This window comes from Chiloscyllium punctatum, chromosome 33, assembly GCF_047496795.1.
Source record: "Chiloscyllium punctatum isolate Juve2018m chromosome 33, sChiPun1.3, whole genome shotgun sequence".
NCBI lineage: Eukaryota > Metazoa > Chordata > Chondrichthyes > Orectolobiformes > Hemiscylliidae > Chiloscyllium > Chiloscyllium punctatum.
Window position 1 is genome coordinate 75,732,015 of NC_092771.1, and position 5,500 is coordinate 75,737,514.

General features: G+C 43.1%; 1 non-coding gene across 1 annotated transcript; it reads left to right on the forward strand.

The window, feature by feature from the left end:
- Window positions 1-4,182: 4,182 nt before the first annotated feature.
- trnas-aga (transfer RNA serine (anticodon AGA)) lies at window positions 4,183-4,264 on the forward strand. The gene has a single exon. It is a non-coding gene; the product is annotated as a tRNA-Ser (tRNA).
- The last annotated feature ends 1,236 nt before the right edge of the window (window positions 4,265-5,500 follow it).

Here is a 5,500-nt window from a genome sequence, read left to right on the forward strand (position 1 = left end):
CAAGTGCTGCAGCTGGACACACTTCTTGCAAGTGTAAGTTTAGAAAACCTTTACAAGGATTTGCAAGTTTTGCCGTGCTTGGACATGAGAACGAAACTGAATAGGCATCGTCAGATTCCCAGAAGCTTCAGGGCTCAGATATGGCCTCACAGAAGCTTATAAAATTATGAGGAAGACAGACAGAGTAAATAGTCAGGGAGCACTTCTTCACAAGACACGCGAGTTCAAATCTACATAGCAAATGTTAAATGTGAGAGAGGAAAAATTTTAAAGGGATGTGAGGGACACATGTTTTTCACACAGAACTTTTGTGTGCGTGGAATGAATTGCCACATTTAGTGGCAGAGTCTGGTGGACTCACAACATTTCAAAGGCATCTGAATGGGTGTATACACAGGAAGATCTCGGAGAGATAAGGCACAAATATTGGCAGATATGTATGGATTAATTTCAGTTATGTATTCAGCAAGGGCAAGTTGGATCGCGGGATTTGTTTCCATGCTCGACAAGTCTGAGATGCTCCAGCCACCGGCAACTGTTTGAATACACCATTTGCAAAAAAATGCATGAGGTTTGTAACTCAGCCAGCGAGTTTGGCTATTTTGTTTGGAGGGTGGATGAGCCCGACCGATCCAGAGATGAAGATTTTCCAGATATTTGCTGCCAATCACCATTCTTCTTGACACTTTCCCAAGTTCGCCATCAAAGTTTTTGGCTGAAGAAAAATACCTCACATATCGTATTACCCATATTGCTCTCCAGCGAATCCAAAAACTGACAGCTCTTATCGTGGAACAGAATCAAAACTGAAAAAGCAGTACCATAATCAGACATACCGAAGCTTAAGTGCTGTCTGTAAGGCACTGTGAGTCGTCTCTGACATGAACTGCTCGCACAAATAACAGCGAGGCAATTCCAAACCTACTGGAGATTTAGTGTATTGCCAAGTCCCAGAAAGTGCTCAAGTATCATAAAACAAAACACAACAACGAACCATTAAGAGTGAACATTTCCAAGAATATCCGTGATTAAATTAGGCCATCAATGCGCCAGTGCCCCCATCTGATCGAGAGAGCCAATCACCTTTCTCCGTCACCAGGACAGTAATGAAGGAAATGAAAGTATAACAACGTTTCACATCGCGATTGCCCACTTTTTCGCCACAACATCAAAAAACGGCGAACAGATTCAATGCAGGATCTTCTTTCGAAATAACGGTGAAATAACTATGTCTATTCACATTCAGAGTAAACGGGGAACAACACAAGTTGTCTGGAAAATGAATAACCAACATAGACGACTTTGGTCCCAGATTCTGCTGATGCACAGACTTTCATATGAAAAGGTACCTTGGGTGATTGCCCTACACCCAGAAATCTTCTGGCTGCCTTCTGTTTGCCCTGTCACATTAAACTTGTGTTGCTCTAATCGAACTTGTAGTTCTTGCCATTTGTCCGTATTGGTATTAGGGATAGCTGGTCGTGGCAACTCGTGAACTGCCACACAAATTCTTTGCCAAAATTGGATAGTCCCGCAACGTGATTCGCAGTGCACGAACGTTGCAACGAGTATATGCCACGCGGCAAGTTAAAAAGCACGCTTCCATTTATTAAAGTAAGCTTCTGGGAACTGACAGCCAGATTCTTCCTTACACTCGGAATTATGACAACACATAAACCAACAGCCTCTCTCAGAGACAAGTGACCAATGCCCATCCTGTGCCGGACAAACGTAGTTGACAAGATTGCATGCAGGGACTGCACAGAAAACTATAGAGGAGAAGCAGAGAGACGACCATCGAGCTGCATTCATGCAATTCAGTTACCCTGTAAACCCCATTCACAGCTGTTCCTTGTAGGTACACACAGGACACTGAGTGTTTCTGACTCTGGGACTTGGAACTCGACCGTCTGCAGCGATGGTTACTTCCTTGTGTGAGGTAACTCCCAATGGAACATATGTAAAACACGATAGCTCATTGAGAAATACGCCCAAAATAGTACCCAAGAGACGTATTTCTGTTGTGTTTCTAGTCCTGTTCCTGACATGACATCCAACATTCTACTTATTGTGTACTTCCTGACGGTTCGGTGCATGCTTCCGTGATCGCATTGTGTGCAGTAATCTGCGTTTTAGCTGCAATTACGTGCGTTTGAAACCCAGGACCACCGGCCTCTATTTTGTTTTCCTCTTCTCGTGCGCAACTGCAACACAGTAAACGATCAATTAATATTGGGAAATGACATACACAGGCGTGTGAAAAGCCCAGTTTCCGTGGCAATTATGCAAGGGTTAGAGATTACTTTGATTCAGGAGATAAGGATGGAAAGTGTGTTTGGATAGAGATGAAGAACATTGAGGAAAGAGGAAACCAGCCCCTGTGGCTTACAAGAACACTAACAGTAACCACAGAGTAAAAAAAAAAGTACAGGAAAAAATACCGCCTGTGAATGATAAAAGAAGGCAAGAATTATGGGAGACATTCATTTCCCTTCTTCCTCTCCCGTTTGAATTGTAAAGAAACTTTGAAGAAAAACAATCGAAAAGTTACATATGCCCCATCGAACAACGTGCGCCGTACCTTGGTCATTGATTACAGTAGATTAGAATACTTACAATGGGGAAACAGGCCCTTCGGCCCAGCAACTCCACACCGACCCGCCCGTTAAACCCGCCCTTCGAATCCTCACAAGTAAATAACAAGACAAGGCGATAGATACTATCGTATTTGGTGTAAATAAAACACCCTTTATGAATATTTTCGTTGCAGATTATTTTCAACTTGTCCTCGAAGATTTAAAATGTGGGAAAAGTCCATTCCGCTTGTGTGCATTGCGGCTAATCAGAGAGCCATCTATTCCAGTCGCAGTCTCCAACTTTGGCCCAAGTTCTCGTGTGTTCTAATGTTCCCAGGGCAAATGTCAATGACTTTATCCTGTGTTCCGAAATGGCACAATGATGGGGCAGATTTATGACACTTCCACAACGACTTATAACTCTTTTGAGGAACTCATGCTCATTTTCACCCACAAAGGGAGACACACAGAAAGGTACCCGCAAACCTACAGAGGTCTCCGTTGTGGTGAGCTGGAATTTGAAATGGACAACAGGACAAATGTAAGTTTTAAATGCGGAAGCACAGAAGCAACGTCCCAGCAGGAGTTCGCAGGGGAGCGACAACGTGGGGCATGGTTAAAGTGAGATACTGCCCTCGAGCCAGGTCGGGCTCGAACTTACCATCTACGGATTCGAAGTTAGACACGTTATCCATTACTCCACTGGCCCAAACGACGCACTCACCACCGTGGCCCGAATCATGTTCCCGCTCATGGAATCGTTGAATTGTTCAGCTAACATACCAGTACTTCTGCCGATTTTCCGATGCGAGCAGGTCATTGGTTTTGTCCAAAACATTATGAATTTTAACATAATACAAATAGCTGCAGTTGCTGGAAATCTGAGCCAAAAACGAAAATTGTTTGCGGAACGCAGAAAGACTGGCAACAGAAACATCGACTTTCCTGCTCCTCGGATGCTGTTGTGGTTTTCCAGCTTTTTCTGATCTAAAATCAGGTTTCCAGCATCTGCAGTCCTCACTTTTGCCGAGTTCCTTCAGTGTCGCTGGTTCCCAATTCAAGAACTCCATCTCTAGCGGTTTCATGTCTGTACCTCCATGCTGTGGAGTTGAAGAGTGAAGAAAAGTAACTCACCCCCTCCATCTCTGGGGTAATTAAGGGCTGAAAGTGAATCGTATCACATTGAAGTATATCTACAAGCGACTTAATCTCTGTCTTTTATTGGGAACCATCTCTTTCATTGTAACCATCAGGAAAGACCATTTCGTTCGCTAAAAAAAGAAATGTATATGTCACTAACCTTTGTTTGTTTCATGTCCAAGAATACTCAGATCAAGAGCTCCCTTGATTACCTCTGCTGGTCATGTTCGCAAAGAGATCAAGCAAATTGCCAAGTGTGATTTTCCTTTCAAGAAATAATTTTGGCTCAATTTTGCTGCAAATATCTTTTCCTAACTTTGTGCTTTTCTTCTTTTACATTGGTGTCTCGCACTTTACAAATGACAGCAATGGTATGAAAGCAGATGGAAACATTTAACTCAAGTCAGCGTCAGCTTTCAATGAGATCACGGCTGATTTGGTCAGTGCTCAGGGAGCGGTGCTGTCTGTAGTCATGGCCGAGTGGTTAAGGCGATGGATGAGAATTCCATTAGGGTTTCCCCACGTAGGTTCGAATCCTACTGACTACGTTATGAACGCTTTCCTGCTGGAGCAATTTCTACTCAAAGTTCAGAAAGCTTATCTTGGAAACAAGGCCAGTAATTTGATTAGACTTGGGAAACTTGAGTTCTTCAAGCAGCAATGTTCCAATATTTAAAGCCTTATCTCTAAGGATGACGAGAGTTAAATTTGGGACAATCAAGGATAATAGTGGCAAGTTTTGTGTGCAGTCAGAGGAGATAGGGGAACCGCTAAATTGATATTTTTCGACAGTGTTCGCTATAGAAAATGAAAATGTTGGCGAGGAAGATACAGAGATACTTGCGTCTAGTGTAGTAGAGATTGAGGTTCACAAGGATTAGGTATAGCAATACTGAAGATTGTGAAAACAGACAAGTCCCCTGGGCCGGATGGGATCTGCCCTAGGATCCTTCTGGGAAGCAAGGGAAGAGATTGATGAGCCTTTGGAATTGATCGTCAAATCATCCTTGTCCACAGGAATAGAGCCCGTGGAATGGAGCAGAGCATATGTTGTTCTCTTGTGCAAAAACTTTCGTAGAGACAACCCTGGTAATTACAGACCAGTGAGTCTCACTGCAGTTGTTGGTAACGTGTTGGAAAAGGTAATTATAGATAGGATTTATGACAATCTCGAAAAGAATAATCTGATCAGGGACGGTCAGCACGGTTTTGTGATGGTTCGGCCTTGCCTAACGAATCTTGTTGACTTTTTTGACAAAGTGACCAAACAGGTAATTGACAGTAACCCGGTTGATGTGGTGTATATGGGTTTCAGCAAGTTGTTCGATAAGTTTCCCCACAATAGGCTATTATACAAAATGCAGAGGAATGGAATTGTGGGAGAGATTCAAGCTTTGATCAGTAATTGGCTTGCCAATAGAAAACAGTGTTGTAGTTGATGGAACATGTTCTTCTTGGTGTCCAGGTCCTGGCGACGTACCACAAGGGTTGGTGTTACATGAGATCTAACCTTGCCAATCAGTCTCCCATGGGGAACGTTATTGAACGCCTTACTGAAGACCGTATGGATCACATTTACTGCTCTGCCCTCATCAATCTTCTTTGTTACTTCTTCAAAAAACTCAATCAAGTTTGTGAGACATGATTTCCCACGCACAAAGCCATGTTAACAATCCTGAATCAGTCCTTGCCTTTCCAAATACATGCACATTCTGTTCCTCAGGATTCCCTCCAACAATTGGAGTATTCTTGACAGATGCAGTTTCATGTAGGGAATGTGAGGT